Source organism: Mixophyes fleayi, chromosome 2 (assembly GCF_038048845.1).
Source record: "Mixophyes fleayi isolate aMixFle1 chromosome 2, aMixFle1.hap1, whole genome shotgun sequence".
Classification (NCBI taxonomy): Eukaryota; Metazoa; Chordata; class Amphibia; order Anura; family Limnodynastidae; genus Mixophyes; species Mixophyes fleayi.
In genome coordinates, this window is record NC_134403.1 from 56622855 (window position 1) to 56647224 (window position 24370).

Here is a 24370-nt window from a genome sequence, read left to right on the forward strand (position 1 = left end):
CCATGGTGAAGATAATGGTGAAGCAAAAATTGGAACTCAAAAACAGTATTGCCTGGAATTTTGTATTGTGTGAAATTAACTGTTCCACGGTGCATGATATTCTGGCACATTTTCACTAATCTCTACCCATGCATGTGAAAACATCCTAAATTTATAACTGTACATTCCAAAGGCTCATGTCCTCAATCCTTTATACCCATCCACTACTTTTACTGGAACAATAAGTGGTTTGTAAAGCAAAACTATAAATAAAAAGAAAAAAATGACAAATGTATAAACATTAGTATAACCATGTAGTGTAGCCCCATATACAGGACCACTGTAGCCTTGTGCCAAGTTTTCTGATATGGTAAATACAACCATGAGTCTTATCAGTATATCTTAATATCTCTACCGATGATCAAAAATCTTTTAAAAAATATAATTTCACTTCTTTTGTTAATAAAAGCATAAATAGAAAAGGTCACATAACCTTATGTTTTAACAAATGAGAACAATGAAGGCAGAGGCCAAATGTGAAAACACATTAAAACAATTTCTTAGTAGAATAACAAAACGTAATTATCAGTGACTAATAAGACTCTATTCATCAGTTCAGTATGTGTCATCTTTACCGATTTGTTCCTCTCAGTGACCCTAATTTTCACTCTAATTGGCTAATTCCTTTTATCACCTAAGGTGACCTGAGACAATGAGACTTCAGATAGCATCATTTATATTTGGACCCAAAAGATACTGAAATAGTACATTATTGAAAATAATGTTGGGTGAAAATAACTAACAATACGGTAGATTATCTTCTGACTGATGCTGCAACATAAAATGAATTACAGGTTTATATTTTTTTTCATAAATTAATCGACCTAAAGAGGAAAACTAATTAGTTCTCAATCTAGATTGCCTAAATAAAATGTAATACAGTAATATAATTTGCTACTCATTAAAGTATTGCATTTAAATATAAAATTGTATGTATTAGCCATTTAAATTGTGTTTGTTTTACATATTTATATATTTGTTTGTTTCAAATCTCACTGTTGGGCATTGTAACACACTCTATGCCCCAGGGACACCTTAAATTGTTACCCCAGAGCCCAGCTAGGAGAAGAGCAGTTTGGGCCACGGCAGCATCTGAAATAGTTAGAACTGTGGATCATATACATGTAATATATAATTAATCTCCTGTTCCTGCTCAATTCAGACATTTCATTAAAGGCTATTTAAACAAACCAAACTGGTAGATACCTCTGACCCCTTAAAGATGATGAAAGTATAAGGTTTCCCATGTTATGAGTAGAAATGCTCACAGTTTTGGACATGAGCACCCTGGACAGATTTCAGTCATGCGAAAGGGTAGCTCAGATCTCATAACTGTCATAATACTATAACCATGACTGGGGCATAGTTATTCCCATTATACTCTGTTTAGAAAATAGAGAATGGGAAAAAAGGGGAGGGTTGCATTATATGTAAAGATGATAAAGGCAATGTTTATATAGGGCACTGAGAGTAGGAGGTAATCTAAATTGGACCCTTAATTCTCTCCATGTTATGTCATCTAGAGTTATCTAGAGCCCAAAGATACCCCGATAGAAAACACTGTTGGGTAAGAAGAACCTTTCACGAACATCAGTTGGCTGACACCAGGAGACTCCTATAGTCCTCTGACCATGACAACACTTTGTTTCCCAGCCACACATCATTTATTCTAGAATAGACTATATCTTTCTCGGTCACAGTCATTCACACCTCTTACAGGAGGCGGAGATAGGCTCGGTAACTTGGTCTGATCACGCTCCCACTTTTGTCAGAATTCAATTATCTCACCCAGCCTACAAACAGTGGTCCTGGAGACTCAACAAATGTTAATTACAAGATACCTACTGTAAATCACAACTGGAGTCCTCCATTGATGAATATATAGCTATCAATTATACCCTTGACATCTCTAAAATCTCTGTCTGGGATGAACAGAAATGTGTGATTCGGGGTAACTGTATTCAGCTAGGGGCCTTCACAGAGATGCTCAGAAGGACACACTCCTACACAAAATTTGATGGTTGGAAAAGTTTTAGAAGTCTTCTCTATCTAAAGATCTCTATGCGGAATCGGTGTAAGCGAGAATGGCATTGAATGCTTTATTGAACAATAAAATTTAACTCACTTATTATAAATGCCGCAGCCGCTTCTTTCAATGGGGTAACAAACCATGTAAAGTTTACCCAGACCCTGAATGCCCAAAGGATTAGCTCTTTTATCCAATTTAATAAGGATGATAATGGCCACATACACTTTGAAACGGAAGATAGCTTCCACATTCCGATCTTACTACTCTAAACTTTACTGGTTCCACACCTCTGTCTGGGGAAACCTTACCCTCTGTAGCCCTAGTCTTGGAAAATGGAACACAAGTGTAGACTTCTTGCATTAGACTATATTACGTCCAGCTCTGATGGTGGGTGATACACTTGGTTACTGGCTCAAACAGAGTGGGCTGATTATGTACTGGACAAGTCTAAGAGAAAATTGCTCCTTTCTAAGCATGTTCATTATGTGCAGGGAGACAGGAACAGTAGTTTTCTATCATATATGGCAGGAGCGGAGAGGGTCAGCACAGTTGTTCTGGTGATGCTGGATAGTGGAGGGAGTGAAACAATTTTTGATGCCCGACATAGCTGCGGTATTTCATGCATACTTTACTGACTGCTATGCGTCTAAGGTGCAATATGACATGAATGTATTGCAAGCTTATTTAAATACCATTTCTCTTCCCAGACTTTCAATAGATAGTAAAGCATATTTAGATTCCCCCCTTACTCTGGAGGAGTTGGATACAACTATAATGTCTTTCCCAAACAGTAAGGCTCCTGTCTATCTCCAGATAGAGTTCCATAAACTGCATAGAATGTCTATGTTCCCAAGCTACTGGACACTTTTAATGAACAGTATGAATCTGACTCCCTCTCTCCGTCTATGTCGAAGGTGCTGATAGTAGTTAAACTGAAACCAGGAAAGGACTATTTACATTCTGATTCCTATAGACCAGTGTTGGCTAACCTTCCAGCAATAAGCTGCTATTTATTGGCAAAGCATGCTTGGACTTGTAGTTTCACAACACCTGAAGTGTCACAGGTTAGTCAACACTGCTATTGACCTATATCTCTGTTACTGACAGATGTGAAGATCCCGACTAAGCTTTTTGCTCTTAGACTTAATAAGGTTGTGTTGGAACTTGTTCATCCAGATCAAATGGACTCATGTCCAGAAAGTCCTCTCCCTTAAATCCTAGGCGCTTATTTTCCCTTCTACAGGTTAAATCCTCACACAATGCAGAAGAAGTTGTAGTCTCACTGGATGATGCTAAAGTGCTTGATTTAGTCAAGTGGACTTATCTGTAGGAGATGTTAATCCATTTTGGGTTGGAACCTTCGTATAAAATGGGTTATGTTTTCCCTGTATATGTGAGTGAATATATTTCATATTCGTTTCAACTAAGTATGAGCACCAGACACTGTCACTGTCTCTGACTTTTTCTTGCTATAGAGTCTCTTGCTTGTCTGAGAATGACTGTTCTATCGAAAGTTCTTACAAGGTGGTCCTCTTTGCTGATGATATGTTTTTGTTTTTATCTGATTCCACTGCCTCTATGGTGGCTTTACTGCCAGTGGTAAACAAATTTGCCATTTTTGGGGGTTTAAAAATGAATTGGGACAAGTCTAGTATTTTCATGTTGGATTGGGAGGGTCCTACGATGCCTACATCTGATTTCCCGTTGAAATGGACTCCCCAGTTTATGTATCTTGGAATCTGGATCACTAATGTTACTATAGACTATGTGTGGCTTAATACACAGCCCCAAACTGATTTCCTCAAGTTTAAAATCCATATATGGCAGAAGATACCACTCTCTGTGTCCGGTAGAATCAATTTAATAAAGATGGTGATACAACAAAAATTTCTCTATGTAATTCAGCAAGTCCAGGTTTTTGTCTCGTCGTCATTATCCCATAGAACAGATCAATAGATCAACCTCATTCCCTTGGTGTGGGGAGGGAAGAGGGCTAAATTCAAATTAAGCTCCCTATACATAACCAGAGCCTCGGAAAGCCTCGCTCTCTCCAATTTAAAACTTTATTACTACGCTTCTCAACTGGCCCACCTCAAATTCTGGGTTTCTGATCCTGACCATCATGACCTACACTGTTAAATTAGGATGGAAATTTGACAAGAACCACACTCCCTTACAGGCCTTATCCTCATGTACAGTTGATAACTGTGCAACACCGTTGTTGGTACAAGCTGTAAAAATATGGGCTGCTACCAATAAAATGTCAGGTGGAGATAGTTGGACCCATGTGCTCCTCTAGTAAACTTAAAGAATTATTTTCAGTGGAGGGTAAATCTGTTTGGTCCTAACAAGTGTGAGGGCAATATGTTTTGCAGATGGTGCCTTTGAATCCTGTAAGCACTGCGAGTAGAATATGATATTCCACGGTCAAATTTTTCTCCTATCTTTAACTCCGGAATGCTATAATGGCACAATTTGACGAAGGAATATCAACTTTGAATGAGGCCCCTGCTTCAACCTCTTGGATATGGAAGGCTAATCTCCTATGTTTATTCCTGCTTTCTGTGTGAATCAACTGTCAATGATATTGTACAATTTTTTGGTCCTTTTACTGACAAACACTGGGGTATTATTGTTAGCAGCTCACGTATTCTACTGCATCATTAAGGTTTCAAGAGATACAAGTGTATATTTTGCAGAGAGCATATTCAACTCCTGTTCGCTTAGAGAAATTTGGCTCTGGTCATATTACCCGTTGCCCAGAATGTGGGAGTGAGTCTGGGAACTTTTGACATCTCCTTTGGGACTGCACCACGGGTGTTTTAATCCCCTTCCACTCACCAGCCATTTGCATTTTCAGGTTGCAACTAAAGCACATGACCAATAAAGTAACAAAACTGTACATAATGCATTTATTTATGAGGGCCAAGGTTGGCATAGCTCGGCTATGGATGTCCTCCACGAGTCCAGTGATTGGGGGCCATCCGGTTGGTCAATGACAAGATATGACATGAGAGATTTCATATACTAGTAGTAAAGCCCTACCGAAATTTTAAAGTATCTGGGGTAGGTGTGGGCAGCACGGTGGCTAAGTGGTTAGCACTTCTGCCTCACAGCGCTGGGGTCATGAGTTCAATTCCCGACCATGGCCTTATATATGTGGAGTTTGTATGTTCTCCCCGTGTTTGCGTGGGTTTCCTCCGGGTGCTCCGGTTTCCTCCCACACGCCAAAAAAAACATACTAGTAGCTTAATTGTCTGCTATCAAAATTGACCCTAGTCTCTCTCTCTCTGTCTGTCTGTGTGTGTGAATGTTAGGGAATTAAGACTGTAAGCTCCAATGGGGCAGGGACTGATGTGAATGAGTTCTCTGTACAGCGCTGCGGAATCAGTGGTGCTATATAAATAAATGGTGATGATGATAATAGGTGGTTTGTCTATCCTTCAGCTTTGGTCTCCAAGAGGAGGTTGAGTGTGGCTGATTGAGCCTGCGAGTGGCGATGCTGATGACGTTTACTGCATTGCTGTCAACTTCAATAACACTATTGCTGCTTACGTGTTTCTACATAGGTATTGATAGCTCTTCCTATCTGTATTTAGCTTTACTTTGTATGTTTTGTAATCTACATCTCTGTTTGGAATGGTGTGCAATGTTTGTTTTGTTACTTTAATTGCTTAGTTTTCTTTAAGGTCTTCTTTTTGCACACACTACTTATGGTCTGTACTGTTTGGATTCTTTTGTTCAAAATACCAATATATAACAAAACATACTTGATTTTAAAGAAAAAAATAGGGGCAATGTTTGTCGCCATTAACCAAACTTTTAAACAATCTCTGCTGACAGGTGGAAATCCGGATGATTGGAGAATGTCAGATGTAGCTACACTACACAAAAAAGGCAGTAGGAAAGAGTATGAGAATGATAGACACGTGAGTCTTACATCAATAGCAGGGAAACAAATAAAACCACTAAAAAAGTAGGCTAGATAAAGTTGATGATTAGTGCATATAGCTCATTTACATTTTAGTAGGGTAATTGATATATTATGCAAAAATAAATTAATTCATTAAGTAGTCAAGCGCTCTTTAAACTACTTGTCTGAATTTCATGAGTTCCCCTAACCTTACCTATCTAAGGTCAAAGATGCTGGCTCGAAAATCAAACGCATATTACATATATGAGTTAGAATCCGAAAAAAACATAAAGGATTATTTTCAAAAATAGAAAATTAGAATAATCATGATAATATTCATTTGAGTTTCTAAAAACACACACATGTTGTGCAAAATGGCATTTACACAGCAGCAGCCTTCAACAAATATTCATACAAATAAATAAATCAAAACACAGTTGTATCACAAGAGGTTTTAAATATGAAAGCGCATAAACAAATGAAAAGCATAATTGCTTCCAGGATTTTATATTATGGTGAGTGGAGTAAATCCTTTGGAACAAAAACAAAACAGGACGGACTCCTGAATATATTTTCAAAGAGCTACAAAAATCTTGTTGAAATACAATCTTATCTTAGTTCCTTCATATTACTTTAAATTTAAATATTAATTTATATTTAGTTCCATAAAAGCGGGATATTAAGAATACAGTCCCAGAACTTGATCTCTCCAGTAGACATGTGAATGGAGTGTTTGCTTTTTAATATATATTAATTTATTGAAAATACTAACATGTCTAAGCCTTGCTTAAATATATAATGATTAAATCAGAGAGAATATAATATCTCATATTATTTTATTATAACATGCAGAGCGACGTATATGAATGCATGCAGAGAGGCACGTGAGTTGGTCACTTCCAATAAGTAATATTTCATATGTGATTCATTATGCAAATAAATGAAAATTGATAAATAAAAAAACAACAGAAACCATGTTTGCTTCAGAGTGCTGGTAGGGGAGGCCGCTCCACTTATAAGAAGCTGCTGGAGTAGACCCTTGAACAGGGGCAGGGGGACATTTGCCCCCCGGGCCGGTCGCATAGTGGGCTACCTTGGGCTGGGTCACTGAACCACCTGCATTTTTTCTCCTTTAACATAGGCTGCTGAATCGAATCTTGCCCCCCGGTACAAAATTTGCCAGCCCACCCCTGCCCTTGAACCAGCAAGCCAAGGTAGGCAAACAAGTACATTGATTCTCAAACACTATAATTAATCTTAAATATGTTTGGACTGATTTTGAATCAGTGGGACGTCCGAGGCATAATCTCAAATCTGACCAACTGAGTGGGATTTAAAATAGTGCTTTCCCTTTTGGTAATGGTTTGCAATCCAAAACACTCATGTGGAATCAGGAAAACTAAAGCTCATGTGGACAGGTTAATCCTATCAGAATAATCAAAACAGAAACAAGCTCTCCCTGCTATGGGAATTTTTTAATAACATGAATTACATAGTTGGTAAAGTGGGAAGTAAATAAAAATTACACTAAGCAAATATAAAGTAATTTATGTTGTAAATTAAATAGTAAATGGTGGAGAACATAAATTTATAAGAAATACCATAATCAAACAACAGATTAGACTCGGTTTCAAACCTTAGGTCTCCAACAGAGATGTTCAAAATACAAAGTCTCAGCAGGGAGTTAAAAAAGGCTTAATTAGAATTAATTAGGTAACTTAATTTAGATCAAAGAGATTTGCACTAAATCCAACTATTTTTTTTAACTCATCGGAATTGTTAGTTATAGTGAGCATCTCATTTTATCAATTATAAATACCAACAAAAGTATCTCTTTGCATTGTAAAGGTGCTAGAGAATGTATAACTAAAGACAAAGCAGCAGTTAAACTTTGAGGTTTATTAAGTGTGTAATCTTTTAAAATAAAGTGGTGTAAAATCCACTGGAAGAAAGAGAGAAAGGTTATAAAATTAACATAGTAAAGAGGAGATCACAACCGCACCAGTTATGCAAGAATCTAGACTAAAAAATAGGAAACCTATCACTCAGGATACATTAATGCAAAAAAAAATCACTGAGTGGTGCAACCTATCACCTAGGATTATCAGACAGAACAAAGAAAAGTGATGTCTCAAAGGGGCACTCTAGGATAAATATAACAGATTAAAAATATATACTTTATTAGAACATTTTAAAATATTAAATCATCCTAATTAAGAAAAGTTTGCTATATATTAAAACAAAGGGAGTAATGTGAACAAATGTGATTCTAAAAATTGCATATCTACCACAATGGCTCTGTTGTCTAAATCATATGATAACAATTCCTACAACCCGGCGATGTTAAGCTAGGTACACACTACACGGTTTTCGTCCAATAATCGGCTCAATCAGCCAACATACGACCGCTCGTTCAAAAGTCGGGTCAGTGTGTGCAGTGACACGATGGTCGAAGGTCTGCCCAAATGGACGATTGTCGCCTCATTTGGTTGGTCGTACCGTTTAATATTTTCGTTCCAATCTCGTTTCCATTGTGTAGTGTGTATAAAATTCCGACCGATGTGTACGAAATTGCAATCATTGCTCACGACAACATGGCTGTAAAAAGTCGACAAAGGGACGTCCGCTCTTCCCTTTATCGTCCTCAACAAGGCTAGTGTGTATGCAGTCCATTGACCGAGCGATCGGACCATCGATCGCATGTAAAATTGCTCGGCATAAAAAGTTGGTTGAAGTAGCTTAGTCCTTATTATGGTAGTAGGGATATAAACTCATATAGATAATATTGTCTCTAGGAATAGTTCCACTGTCATATATGTGCTGTTAGATGAAATCATATGATCTCTGTCTGACATACATAAAGCAAGAGAGGATAAATCAGGACCAACTCCTCTACTATAATCAATAAATGTGTCGTTGATACTACTAGTATCACAATCAGCTATATATAGTAAGGATTGTGTCAGACTCTAATATCCTGCTTTACAATAGCCCTTTGTAAATTTACAGGGCTAAAATATTTCTAACGCGCAACTACAAAAGGATCCCCTGCCTACCTCCCATCTAATAATTGGTTAGCCGGCTTGGATCACTATCAGCTGATATATTCATTATCATAGCGCTGTATGTCAAATCTTTGATTCCTCCAATAAAGCAGAGATTGACTCTTCCCCAAAGATAAAATTAACGTAATTAAAATGCCGAGCTTTGGGCCTGATAGTAACCCAATCCCTACATGCAAATGATTGTGCAGACAAACAGAGCGAACGCCAACGCGCATTTTGCATTTTTGGCTTTTTCAAGGTAAATAAAGTCAACCAATAAAAATGAAAAATAAATAAAAAATGGAATTTAAATGATCCAAAGGATAAATGGATAGAAAATATATCACTTCTTTTACATATAAAGAAAATATTAAAAACATTTATACAAAATGACAGTCCCCATAAGAAATGAGCCAGGCAGCAAATCAGAAACAGTCGCTTATCTGTGATTGGCTCAACAGTGTAAGAGACTGCTCCTGATTGCGGCCTAGAGTTATTTTATGCAAGATACGCTATGAAAATGAACATACATCCAAACATGAATCAAGCCTATAGTGTATATTGTTTTATATAGAGATGGTCACTGACCCCCGTGTTTTGGTTTTGGATTCGGTTTTGGATCTGGATTACCGTCGTGTTTTGGTTTTGGTTTTGCAAAACCGCCATTGCGTGTTTTGGTTTGGTTTTGTTTGGTTTTGTTTTGCTATTTTGTTGGAAAATCAATGTTTTTGGGCCTAAAATAACCCAATTTAGTGCTCCAACTGTTTTAGAGATAAGTAATCTAATTGTAGAGGTAATAAATCATCCAAAAAACAGTTTAATTCTTCGTTGGTAGGCCTTCATTTATTATACACACAAAACAGATTGTCTTCCTCTCCATCTATGCATATTGGCAATGGAGCCATCGTCTTTGGATGTATATTACACCCTACACTTATAGTTAAATATGTAAAGAAATGGAAAAAGGCAGTTTGCTTTCTGTCTCTATAGGCTCCCCTCCACTTGTTGAAAAAACCAAAAAATTCAGCCGTTATAGACTGTACAATATTAATTGAAATGGACAAAGCCAGTTTGGTTTCTAGATCTATAGGCCCCCCTCCACTTGACGAAAATACAAAAAAATTCAGCCGTTATAGACTGTACAATAATAATTGACATGGACAAAGCCAGTTTGGGGTCACTCTGTCTATGACACCCTACCCTTAAGGATAAATTGCCCAAACAGCAGCCTTTCAAGACGGTACGTGATATGGAAATGTCACAAGTCCCTTTCCTCTTTGGGGGTAGATTGCACCCTACACTTACATAGAAAGTTTTAAAAAGATGTTATCATCATCATCTTCAGCTTCATCCTCACCCTCATCAGTGTGTATGTCATCATCACAGACTATCAATTCATCGCCGCTTGAATCCGCCATTAGAGAACAGTCAGTGCTTGTATGTTTTGGATGGTGAAGGCCTTCCTCGTGGAAGATGTAGTTCATTTTTATAAAAATCATTTTCTCCACATTTTTGGAAGTAACCTTCTACGGCGATCACTGACTAAGTTCCCTGCTGTGCTGAACACTCGTTCAGAGTACACACTGGAGGGTGGGCAGCTTAAGTATTGCAAAGCAAGTTTGTACATGGGTTTCCAAATTGCCAGTTTTTCTTCCCAGTAAGGAAAGTGACTGTCTGACATTTCCATATCAACTACCTCTTGAAAGTAATCCTCCACCATCCTTTGCATGTTTATACTCGTATTGGATGGAGTTATGGGCAAAGTGACACATTTTTTAGAAAAATCCTTCAAACCAGCCCAGATGTTAAATTGTTCTGGTCTGCCACCTGCGTCTTCCTTGCTTCTTTTTGGGAATTTAAATTTTTTACGAGCAGCAGCAGCTTGAGAAAGTGAAGGAGGACACGTTGTCAAGCCGAGGCCCAGTTCAGCGGCCAACTTGCTGAGCAATAGCTCCTTGCAAAAGTTCACATCTCGCTCATTTACAAGTAAAGACTCAATGTAGGTTTTAAACCTTGGATCAAGCACAGTGGCCAAAACGTACTGATCCGAGTTCAAGATCTTACTAACTCGAGGATCATTGTGAAGCAAATTAAGTATTTGATCGACAAGGCCAACATACTTTACTGAATTGCTTGCTTTCAGCTCCTCCTTCATTTTCTCAAGCTGCTTTTCCAATAGTCTAATTAAAGGAATGACTTGGCTCAAACTAGCAGAGTCTGCACTCACCTCACACTTAACAACTTTAAATGGTTTCAGCACCTTGCACAGGACTGAAAGGGTCCCCACTGTGCAAGAGTGAAATACATCCCCCCTCCTTTCCCAATGTCATGGCTTGTGCAATATGCTTGGATGGCTTTGCGCTGTTCCTCCATCCTCTGAAGCATGTACAGGGTGGAATTCCACCTAGTTACCACCTCTTGCTTAAGTTGGTGGCAGGGCAAGTTAAACTGCTCTTGGAGCTGCTTTAATCTCCTACATGCTGTGGCTGAATGCCTGAAATGGCCTGAAATCTTATGGGCCACCGAAAGCATCTCCTGCACCACACGGTTATTTTGTAGGAAGCTCTGCACCACCAAGTTGATGGTGTGAGCAAAACAGGGAATATGTTGGAAATCACCCAGCTGTAATGCTCGCACTAAATTGTTGGCTTTATCAGAAATGACATACCCTGGGGAGAGTCCGAGTGGTATGCCTGTTAGTGAAGCCGGTGATACAAAGAGTGACCTGCCTGTCACAAATGTTACGTAGTGGTGTACATGCTGCTGCTGTTCCTGCTGGTGAAGGTGAATGACCAACCCAGTGGGCTGTCACAGTCATATAGTCTTTGGTTTGGCCACTTCCACTTGTCCACATATCTGTGGTTAAGTAGACAGTGGGCAGAATGGCATTTTTCAGCGCAATCTCTACATTTTTACACACTTTTTGGTATAGTTCTGGAATTACTTGACAGGAGAAATGGTGTCGCGATGGAATTCTGTAATGCGGACACAAAACCTCAATTAACTGTGGAGATTGGACGCAGATCTAACACTAACATTGCAGCCATGGCGTCTGTGATTCGTTTGGCGACTGGGTGACTGCTGTCATATTTGCTTCCCCTCGCAAATGATTGTTTCACAGTTAATTGCTGAAATGTAGGACTGCTCATTTTCTTGCCCGGCCTCTTGGGATGACGATTCACCCCCAGCAGCCGCAACAGCAGCAGCAGTGGGACTAACGCTTTCTTCAGAGGAATCAATAATAGTGCAGGAGTCATCCAGCCTTAAGTGGGATGCCGGGCTAACTCCGAGCGCTATTGAGGATATTGATGAGGATGGCGTGGTGGGTCTATTTTGTAGCCGTCGGGATGTCGGTGAGTGGAGGGTCTTAGCTGATGATGGAGTGCTTGTATTTTTTTGGGAAGAACTTTCAGCTTTTCACCAACACTTTGCCATAAACTCTCGTTAAATGGCGTAACATAGATGAGGTTCCAAGATGGTTACGCTCCCTCCCTCGACTGACTGTGGCTTGACATACACTACAAATGGCTATACAATTGTTGTCTTGATTTGGGTAGAAATAATTCCACACATAAGAAGTGGATTTTTTTGTTTTATGGCCAGGCATGACAATGGTCTTTTTCTTGTCACGTGCCAGAACTGCTGCCACTGGTGCAGGACTTACACAAACAACCTCATCCTCACCAACATCCTCATTAGCACCCTCGTCACCTACACGAATCTCCCCCTCATCCTCTTCTTATTCCAAAGTGGCATCCTCAATTTTGGTATCACCAGCTACACTCGTGCTATTAAGGCACACATCAGCTGAATGCTCACGATTAGACATCCCACTGTTGGATGGACTCTCCACAGGGATTGTTGTCATTTGTGAATCAGAGCAAACATTCTCCTCTAATGCCTTACTGTTATCTTGCAGCTCGGCTTTGACGCGTAACAGTAGTTGTGCACCAATTGTAGGCTGGGTAACTTTTTGGGATCTGCCACTAATAGCCAAAGGTGAAGGTCTCATTCTTTCTTTGCCACTGCGTGTGTAGAATGGCATGTTTGCAATTTTTTTTTTATCGGCACTTAACTTTTGCTCAGTAACACTTCGTTTTCGCTTCAATACAGTAAAATTTTTTTGTGTTTTTGTTTTTTGCACTGATTTGGAAACACTCTGTTGTTTGACATCGCCTTGGCCAGATGACGTACTGGGAACACTAACATCAGGACTGGTGACAGAACCTGGTTGCTCATTCTGATCATATGTGGACTGCTTTGAATCCATTCTGAGCACAAAGCACTTGAAGTGGTAAAAATTATTTGGTAGATACTGCTGACAGATATGACTTTTGACAGCCAGAAATATTTATGCACAATTAGGAGAGACACCCCAAAAGCACTGAGTGCTAAAAATTATTTGGTAGATACTGCTGACAGATATGACTTTTGACTGCCAGAAATATTTATGCACAATTAGGGGGGACACCCCAAAAGCACTGAGGAGTGCTAAAAATTATTTGGTAGATACTGCTGACAGATATAACTTTTGACAGCCAGAAATATTTATGCACAATTATGGGGGACACCCCAAAAGCACTGGGAAGTGCCAAATATTAAAACAAAATTATAAACCTCTATCCTCCTCTCTTCTCTAGCGATTTTTGTTAGAGCAATTGCAAGAAGAATATTGTATTCTCTGTCCCTGTTTTAATCAGCCTGTGACTATACACTGCTCTCTCCCTCTGTCAAATGGCGATGGATTGCTGTGGAGGCGTGTATTTATAATCTTCAAGTATCGCGAGAACCGAGCCCCAAGATCCGACGATGTCATGATGACGTTTGGCCTCGATTTCGTTTCGGAGCGGGCGGGAGAGTACCGAGCTCCTCAGCTCGGTACTCGGATAGCCAAAGTTCGGGTGGGTTCGGTTCTCGGGAAACCGGACCCGCCATCTCTAGTTTTATATGAAATAATCTTACAAATGAAATTCTGGAGAAAGTGATGCCTCACAATGAAGAGTGTTAATCCACATATACCACATATATCCCAGGTGAAAATGTTTTGGAATATCCAGGAATGTTTCCGCCACACTTTAATATAAACAGAATTTTCATTTAAAAAAGAAAATACCAGAAATAGTGCACTAAGCGCTACAAAGGACCAATGCAAGCAAGAAAATTTCTACATTTATATATGTAAAATAATATCTCCAAACTTTATCTTTAAACGTAATCCATTGGCAATAAAATACATCAACTCAACCTTTCTTGTCAATCAATTTAAAAGTAAACAAAACTTTAATCTAAAAATAAAATACTCTAGATAGTCTAGAACCATTAATAGAACAATATAGCTCTTATGTATACCAGAGCAGTTTCGGGCCAATACTCACTTGTTGGGTTTTCTGCTGCTCACAAAACCATTTCAGCTTTGTCAAAGTGGAATTAAACCAAAGAATAACTGCAGATGCTGACCGGAGTGTCTGCCTGCTACAGATCCTCCACTTTGTTGCAAAGCCTTCAAGGTAACTCCAGGGGCCGCTAATGTGCGGATATCCTTTATATATTATTTTACCACTGTTTACATCCAGATACTGAGTCATAAGTACGGAATCCTTCTCACTCATCCTCATTGTTAAAAATGTCCAGATGAGACTTTATATTAGTTTAATTATATAGTTGCACTTTCACATTCTAACTTGATGGACTTGTTCTTATTTCTGGCTCCTCACCAAAGAGTATGTTCCTTGGTGATGACATTGAGCACTGCACATCTGCCCTCTACTCCTTCCTGGACAAGTGCATGCTCATTTGATTGGGGTTTATACACTCCCACAGGCTGCTATTACTCCATGGGCATGCATGCATGGTTGATCAGGTATGCCTGATTTGATTTGTGGTCACAAAACTCTAGGCTCCTGATTGAGGTCAAAAGATTCCAGTTTCCAGATTAAGAAATCTGAATACGATTTGACGTAGTGTATCTAGCATAAATGGCCAACTGATTCTATTGAATGCTTACCTACCTAATTGCAGTACACAAATTGGGGTAGCATGTTCTGTTTCGCACATTTTCATTTATGCAAACTCTCACATAGGTTTTGACAGCAGTGTCCATCAGATAAATTGGGCCATAATGAGCATCAAGGTATGATATATACATAATATTAGATATATATACTTAATAAATATATATAAATATATATATATATATATATATATATATATATATATCCGTATACAGACCAGTATTATTCTACGAGACCTTCTAGTGCAAGCACTGTGGCATATTCTGTTGTAACTGTGGGATTACTTCACAGATACAAACAAGAGTGATGTTCATCTTTAAAAGGATTGTCCGACACTTAGAGAACTACTAATCAGGAGACTGGTGGATAAACATGGAGAGACTTCAGTTAGGATAATTTCATTGTCTGGATCCACACCTTTGATGTTGCCGTTTACAACCCACCAAAAGCCTTCCACATTTGCTCTTAAAAGGACTTTCATCACTCTCAGTAAAAAAAATCCCAAAGCAGCTCCAATTACCGACATTGATTTGGTCTCGTCCTTCCCTATTATCATCTGTGAAACTTCACTTTACTATTCTTTATGCAAATATGTGAGTATGATTTACCTGATTTTTTGTTTTTAATACCATTCCTACAATAAATAGATTACTTTTATCCAATCCTGTGACAGCAGTTCTTTAAGTTTAAACGGAGCCAATTTAATTTAGCATCTTTTATTGTAGGAGCCAGCCTGAAAAGACAGAGTAGATAGTCATTAAGGTGGGAGTCTTCAATAGTCTTGGGTAGGTTGCAGATCCTGATGTTGTTTCACCTTCCCCTGTTTTAGTCCTACTTTTGTTTGCCTGCTAATTTCTGCAGGTTATTTCTCAGTTGAGCAAATTTTGGAACTGCATAATTTCCTTTTGTTTATTCTCGAGCATGCCCAATTGGTTGCTACTGTTGAAACGCCAGGCATCATCTTTAATGATCTGTTTTATGATTTTAATTTCAAGTGAGCACTTTTGGCTTAGAGAGAAAAAGGGAAGTATACGAGTAGCCTGATTTGGGGCATTTAAAGGTTCTGTGTAGAATGGAATTGTCATTTGCAAAATAGAACCTTGACTTGCACGCCTTTAACATTTTAATGGTTTGTTTTTCTTTTTTCAGAAATCCATGCTATTTATTGTGGATGACCTTCATAAAAGAATTGCACTAATTATAACAATGGAACCTCAGAAAAGGAATGAAAAGTGATCTTGCTATGTACTATTGTTTTATTTATTATTACTGAATTTCATAAAACATAAAAAAAATAATATACTTCACTAGGTGCAATATGTTTCTTGGAACCCTGGCATAGCAAAATAGGGTCCTTCAAATAAATTATTTGTAGTTTAATAGACAAGGGTTTTGTCCAGGTCATTTATATTAGAGATGCTTAGGCACGGTTCCCTGAGAACCAAATACACCCAAACTTAGCAGATCCGAGTACCAAACCGAGCCGAACAGGTACTTTTGCATGCAATCGGCATTGAAAACGAGGCAAAACATCATTGCTATGTCGTCGGATCTTGCGAGTTTTGGATTCTATAGTACCGCCCTCCACGGCGATCCAGCGCCATTTCACAGAGGGACACAGAAGAGGTAGCACGGTTCTTGGCAGTCTGTAGTGCAGTTGGGCAGCGTCATAGCTAGAAAGGTAGGAGTCGGGGTAGCAGTGTTCTTCAAAGTCTCCAGTGACATTCAGGAGAGCTCCATTGCTCCATTGCTAATTATGATTGCTGAAATAGAAATAATAGGGCTGGCAGTCTTGGTCTAAATCTGCAGTCACATTGTACGGTGTTATGTAGCTCACACACCAACAGGACAGCTCCATTGCTAATTGTCATTGCTGAAATAGAAATAATAGGACAACGCAGTTTTGGTCTAAATCTGCAGTCATATTGCACTATGCCTTAGCTCACCCAGAAATAGGAGAGGTGGCAGTGTTTAGTGCTGAAACAGAAATTCAAATAATAGGGCTGGCAGTGTTATTAAAAGTCTCCAGTCACATTTTACTGTGCCATAGCTCATACAGAAACAGGAGTGGTGGCAGTGTCCTTGTCACTCTCCAGTCTCAATCATGATGATACTAATACCTCTACCTCATGTGCTAAAGCCTTTTTTTAAGTGCATAGTGGTTTCAAGTAGGGGAAACAAAAATGTAAATAAAAAGATTGTACCTTTTTAAAGAAAAAAAACACCTCTCTAATAAAGGTGAAAGTGTACTGTACAAAAACATAAAATTGCCAACATGACATTCTATGGAAAATATTACCAAGCATATCAGCATCGGCTAGCTCCCTTCTCTCAGTTAGATCTCAGCACCTGCAATCTACACTGTCATCATATTCACCCTCATAAGTGTGTACATCATCCTCAAACAATACTAATTCATCCCGCTGGAAGCCACCATCACAAAAGTCTGTGTACTTTGATGTACATTTTACGGAAGAGCAGCCATGATTTTGGGCAATTCTTTTAGACCAGACTAAATGTTAAAATGTTGTGGAGACTCATCTGCATCACGACTGGGTGTATTGGGAAAGCAACGTTTTTTCCTAGCAGCAATTTCCAGAGAAACTGAAGGAAACGTGATTAAGTTGTGTACCAGCTTGCTGACAAACAGCTCATTGCATCTCTTGAGATCTGGGTCAGTTGGAAAGTAAGAGAAAACATACTTCTTAAACCTAGGATCAAGCACAGGTGCCAAAATGTTATGATCCGATTTCAAGATGTTGATTACTCTTGGATCCTTGCGAAGCGAATAAAGTACTTAATCTACAAGTCCAACATAATTAGCAAATTGGTTTGTTTCATTTCCTTCTTCAATTTCTCTTGCTGCTTTTCAAAAAGTCTAATTAGGGGAATCACTTGACTCAAGCTAATTCTTTTTACAGGTGACTACTTTGAGTGGTTTCAGCACCTTGCACAACAGGGAAAGTATTCTCCACTGTGCTGGACTAAATTACATTCCCCCTAAATTCTATTCTTCTTGCAGCTGCTGCATTCCTCTACATGCTGTTACAGAATCCCGAAAATGACCCTAAGTATTTCGGGACACAGACAGCATCTCCTGCATGTCATTGTCATTTTTTTAAAAAGTTCTGTACCACTGTCACGGGCACTAGGAGTCTTTGCCCAGGATATTACCAGATGATGTTCTTACCAGAGTAATATAGCTGGTACTATGGTCCTCTGGTAGCAGGGTGATAACGGAACAGGAGAATCAGCAGATGGTGAGAGGATGCTCAAGGAAAGTCTATGACTAGCAGCAACTGGTAATGACTTAGATGTATGTACACGAGGAACCAGATGGACAAGTAAACGTGAGGAGAGTCAGTGGTCTGCGTACAGCAAGTTGTACCACTGCTATAGTGAGGAGGAATGTCCAGGAGTAGCGAGGAGGTAGTGAAAGTTAGTGGTCTGCGTATAGCAAGTTGTACCACTGTCTATAGTGAAGGAATGGATTCCAGGTGCAAGTAGGTAACGGGGAAGTCAGTGGTCTGCGTACAGCAAGTTGTACCACTGCTTATGTGAGAGGATACTTGAAACTGGTGCCAATGGGAAATAGGAGTCAGTGGTCTGCGTTCAGCAAGTTGTACCACTGCTATATATATGTGAGGAGGGGCACGAGGAGATGAATGGAATACAGAGGATACACGGGGCACACGGAACTTGATTCCACGATGATATCCACAATACAATAATAACTGACAAGCGCTGCTTGAAGTATACAAAGTCACTATAGAGATCCAGGCAATAGGAACAAAGTCAATAGTAACAATAGCCTTAGTAGATGGAAGACTCCGGAGATGAACACAACACAGTCCAGACGGATATGCAATACAATAGCAAAGTCAATGGAAAGTATGCATACCGCGGTTCAGGAGAGCAGGCTGTCAAGGAGACGTGCAGGGATACCTGAACGGCTGAACGCCGGCAGGAGGAGAGACCACTGGAGGATGAAAGTGGTAATCAGGTTGGTGCAGCGCACGGAAGGTAACCGGTAATCAACGGAGCAATACTCAGGAAGCAGTAGTAAGTAAAACTGGAAACATGATGAACACGGGAGAGTTGAGGCTGTCTGGTATCCGGCAGTAGTAGCGGAGGCAGCGGAGGGAAGGCACGCTGAACACAGGAGAGTAGAGGCGGTCTGGAATCCGGCAGTAGTAGCGAAGGCAGTGGAGGGGAGACACACTGGTCACAGGAGAGTAGAGACGGTCGGGAATCCGGCAGCAGTAGCAGATAGGAATCAGTGGAGAGCTGACACGATGAACACAGGAGAGTTGAGACGGTCTGGAGTCCGGCAGCAGTAGCAGAGGCAGCGGAGAGCAGACACGCTGAACACAGGAGAGTTGAGGCGGACTGGAATCCGGCAGCAGTAGCAGATAGGAATCAGCTGAGTGCAGACACGATGAACACAGGAGAGTTGAGACGGTCTGGAGTCTGGCAGCAGTAGCAGAGGCAGCGGAGAGCAGACACGCTGAACAGAGGAGAGTTGAGGCGGACTGGAATCTGGCAGCAGTAGCAGATAGGAATCAGCTGAGTGCAGACACGATGAACACAGGAGAGTTGAAGTGGTCAGGAAACAACAATCGAAGTAGACAGGAATCAGCTGGAGCTGAATACACGAGGAAACACAGGAACACCTTCAGAGGCTCATGGGGAATGAGACTCCAAGATCAGGCAACCAGGTAATGATCACAGGGGGTTTAAATAGGGAGGGTTGCCTGATCATCCAATCAATTAAAAGCAACAGGTACTGAAGGTTTCATAAGGGCTGCACGTGCACAGACCCTCAGGATGGCGGACGGCCACGGTTCCTGAACACAGGAGAAATGGCACTCACAGTCCGGTGAGTGACAACCACCAAGTTGACTGTGTGTGCAAAACAGGGAATGTGATGGAATTTTCCCCACTGTAATGCTCTAACAATATTGGTGGTGATATCAGAAATCACATATCCTCAGCCCAAGCAGGATAAGCCATATTGCAATGACACACCTTAGTTTTTCAAACAGGTTGTCAGCGGTATTACCTCTTACCTGCGCCTTGCCTCATCTCTGATAACCACCTCTCACTCCTGCCTTCAAGACTTCTCCCGCACTGCTTCCCACTTATGGGATTCCCTACCACGCTCAAGCTGACTTTTTCACAGCCTTCAAATCTTTAGATGCTCTTTGAAAACCCCTCTTTTTTTTTTTAGAGGTGACCTTATCCTCGATAACACTATTCATACTAATGCACCCTCACAACTATCTCAATTTCCACTCTGAGCCACACTCGCTCCTCTTGTTTCAGCTGTGGCCTCTTCCCTTTAGAATGTAAGCTCTCTGATGAGCAGGGTCCTCCATACCCTTTGTTTTCATGTCTTCATTCATGTTGTCTGCCTTGTCTGAACTTCTTCTACGTATGTCCTGTTTTATGTATGTCCTGGTCTTCCCTACTGTACAGCACTGTGGAGCACTGTGGTGCCTTACAAATCTACGATAATAATAATAATAATAATAATAATAATAATAATAATAATATGCCTCTTAGTGAAGCAGATGATACACAGAGTAGCCTACCTCTGAAAAATGTGATGTTCTTGGATACATGCTGCTGCTGTCCCTATTGGTGAAGGCGAATCACCAACCCAGTGGGCTGTCACAATCATATAATCTTTAGTTTGCCCAGTTCCGATTGTCCACATATCTGTGGTTAAGTGTACAGTGGGTAGAATGGCATTTTGTAGCCCAATAATTACATTTTTGCAAACCTTCTGGTAGAGGTGAGAAATAGCTTTTCTAGTAAAATGGTGTCATGATTGAATTTGGTAATGGAGACAGAAGTCCTCAAGTAACTGTCTAAAACCAGCTGCATTAATAGTGGATAATGGATGCAGATCTAATACTAACATAGTAGCCTAGGTGTCTGTGATCCGCTTTGCGACTGGGTTAGAGCTTTCATACTTGCTTCCTCTTGCAAAGGATTGTTTAACAGTCAATTGTTGTAAACTACTAATAGTCTTCTTCTTGGTCTACTTCTGGGTTGAAGATTCCCACACACAGCAGCAGAAGCAGCAGCAGTTGGCCTAACGCTCAAGGATTCTTCTGAGGAGTCCTGGATAGGGGAGGAGTCATCTCACCTTAGAAACTTGGATGCAGGACTAACTCCTATAACTTGTGAGGAAATTGATGGTGAAGGTGTTGGGGTTGTAGATTGCAGGTGCTGGGATCTAGCTGAGAGGAGGGAGGTAGCGGAATGCTGAACTGCTTGTTGTTATTTTTTAGCATACGTTTCTGATTTTCTCAAAAAGCTTCCATGAATTTGCTTCAAATGGTGTAACATGGATGAGGTTCTTAGATTGTTAAAGTCCCTACCTCTACTGAGAGTGGCTTTACAATGCTACAAATGGCTAGACAACTGTTGTCTGGATTTTTGTAAAAATAATTCCACACATAATAGGTGGATTTTTTGGTCTTATGCCCAGGCATGACAATGGCCTTCTTCTTATCACTGGCAAGAACTGCTTCCACTTGCCACAGTAGAGTTCATTAACAACACTGTTTGCTTAGGTGCCTTAAACCCATAGCTAGCTTGTTTTGTGGGGTTCCAAACAAACCAAGTACTTCAGCCACAAAAGTGGCACTGCTTGTCGCTGGAGTGCTTGCTTTGTTAAACTGTATATGTCCTTTTCAATATCTTACATAAGCGTGGGTGGGAGGGCATAAGGTCAATTCCATCTTGCATCACTTTTCTTTTCTGCCACTGCTGTGTGGAAATGTTTCCTAGATGTGCTATGAACTGCCGTGTGTTTGTGTCGTTGCTCTGTCGCTTAGCATCCAGCCAGGTCACTGCAGTCTTTGTTTGAAAGTGTATTAAAATAATATTGCCACCTGTGAGGTGGTCAAAATTTACTGCAAATTACTTGAAATTAGTGTTATTGAGGTTAATAATGATGTAGGGGAAAAAAGAGCAAAATGATCTGATTTTAGCAAAAAAAAATAGGGATCCAAAACCAAAAACTAAACACGCAAGGGCGGTTTTGCCAAAACCAAAACACGAAGTTAATCCAGATCCAAAAACCAAAACCAGAACACGGGGGTCAGTGAACATCTCTAATTTATATGATGCATAATGTTGGGAAAGTAACCTTTTTCTGAAATAATATGAAAATAAATGTGAAAATATCTCTGAATAATTGAGAATGTGATTTCAGCACACACTGGGTAGCGTTTGGCCTACATATACTTATCTTTACATATATATTTAGGATTTTAATTATCTGTTGCAACCCAGGCTGCAAAGTAAAATGCAAGAATTTGTGTCCTTTACAGACTTTATGAAATTAATTGTTATTGAAATCTAAGACTGTGTGATGATTAATGTCATTCTGATTGAACCTTTTAGCAAAAAGGAACCAGAGTTATTGAAATTCATAGACTCTTGCAAATTGACAAATTATTTTGCTCATCTTTACTTATAGAAACAGTACAATATAAAATATCACGATTTTATTTAATGCAATATTTTATTTATTTTCATACAGTATTTTTGCAATAAGCCATTATTATTTCTCTCGTATTGTCTTTCATTCGGTGTATACATAAAAGTTGATAAATTAACAGATATGCTTGGAATGACTAGTATACATTTTTTAGTGAAACAGACTAGGCCTTACGTTGCTAATATGAACATAGGCGCATAATTTGGATAGAAAAATAATGATATTATGCTTTATAAACATCAATCTGCATTTTTTTTTGAACAAAGAGATTTTTTTTAAACAATTTCGAAGAAATCATTCTTTAAGTAATAAAATTAAACAGGGCAGCATGTCATAATAATGTAATCAGATAAAGGCCACATATTAAATAACATTAAATGCCTGGTGGAATTTGTGAAACAATTGTTACACATTATAGAGACCACAGAGCAAATTGTCTATGGTAAAAACAGATTCTGCTTAGAATTAGAATGAAAAAAGAGTGATATTTTTGCTATACATTGTGCAGACTCCTTAGCATGCTTGCCATTTTTATTTACATTTTTCAGTTATTGTTATCAAAGAGATTATATAAAAAAATGCAAAAATTAGATTAACGTAAAAAAAAAAATTCATGAACTGTATTTTAACTATATGTCTTACAGTGTACAAAATGACTTTGGTTTTAGTTTTGGGTTGGATGGAATTTTAATTTTAGGCATTTCTGCATCATGCATGTGTCCAAATTATTATAATATTAGAAAGGTCTGTACGGTGTGAATTCAATTTCAGCATTGGAGAGTTTGACATTTTCTGTGTGCCTTTACAGAGACGCCTTGTAAAACATAACTATAATTTCTTTTAAAGGAGAGCGATGAAATTATATTTTTATGGATTTTCTTAATCCATAATAGTAAATTAAAATTAAATGTGTACCATGAGAGCCTGTAGATCACAAGAACAAACATACATTGACATAATAACAAGGTGCCATGAATGTCATACCTTTTCAGTTTTGAGCTTTAAGACCTGGAGGAACCATAATCTAAACATATATGAAGACACACTGAAATATTCTAAAAAATTTTTTTACTACCCAGCTTATTACTTTGTCACATATGTTAATAATAAACCAAGTGTTGAAGTTGTGACATCTTTTAACATAATGTTGATTGGAAGGGGTGTGGTTAAACGGATACAGGTAGACAATGTTTTTAAACCAAGTGCATAGCAGGTTTACAGAAGTGTTGCACATTAAGGTTGAAGAGACGCACAGATAGTCAGTAAGCACTCAGCAGATGTATATGTGTATAGGTATCATCATCCTCATCAGCTATTTATATAGCACTACTAATTCCGCAGAGCTGTACAGAGAACTCACTCACATCAGTCCCTGCCTCATAGGAGCTTAAAATCTAAATTCCCAAACATACACACACACACACACAGACAGAGACTAGGGTCAATTTGATAGCAGCCAATTAACCTACTAGTATGTTTTTGGAATGTGGGAGGAAACAAGAGCACCTGGAGGAAACCCACGCAAACACGGGGAGAACATACAAACCCCACACAGATAAGGCCATGGTCGGGAATCAAACTCATGACCCCAGTGCTGTGAGGTAGAAATGCTAGCCACTAAGCCACCGTGCTGCACACAAGTGTCATACTATTGTGCATCATGTAATTCCCACAAGAACCAAACCATAGCTATGGTTTGATTCATCACTCTTTTGCTTTGTTGGACACTTGATTTGTCAAAGCATAAATCCAGATTCTAGTCATTATTTCAACAGTAATTTTAAGTGTATTTTATGATATAAAGTTTTAAGATATGAA